The sequence below is a fragment of the Bison bison genome, unplaced genomic scaffold (genome assembly GCF_000754665.1).
Source record: "Bison bison bison isolate TAMUID 2011002044 unplaced genomic scaffold, Bison_UMD1.0 scf7180017864238, whole genome shotgun sequence".
In the NCBI taxonomy this organism is placed as follows: domain Eukaryota; kingdom Metazoa; phylum Chordata; class Mammalia; order Artiodactyla; family Bovidae; genus Bison; species Bison bison.
This window is the reverse complement of record NW_011494810.1, coordinates 453849-454394: the sequence shown is the minus strand read 5'-3', so window position 1 is coordinate 454394 and position 546 is coordinate 453849.

Below are 546 nucleotides of genomic sequence, written 5' to 3'. Positions count from 1 at the left end.
TTAAATAAGCAGGGTGACAATATACAGCCTTGACGTATTCCTTTTCCTATTTGGAACCAGTCTGTTGTTCCATGTCCAGTTCTAACTGTTGCTTCATGACCTGCATATAGGTTTCTCAAGAGGCAGGTCAGGTGGTGTGGTATTCCCATCTCTTTCAGAATTTCCCACAGTTTATTGTGATCCACACAGTCAAAGGCTTTGGCATAGTCACTAACGCAGAAATAGATGTTTTCTGGAGCCCTCTTCCTTTTCCCATGATCCAGCGGAAGTTGGCAATTTGATCTCTGGTTCCTCTGCCTTTTCTAAAACCAGCTCAAACATCTGGAAGTTCACGGTTCACGTATTGCTGAAGCCTGGCTTGGAGAATTTTGAGCATTACTTTACTAGCGTGTGAGATGACTGCAATTGTGCAATAGTTTTAGCATTCTTTGGCATTGCCTTTCTTTGGGATTGGAATGAAAACTGACCTTTTCCAGTCCTGGGGCCACTGCTGAGTTTTCCAAATTTGCTAGCATATTGAGTGCAGCACTTTTACAGCATCATCTT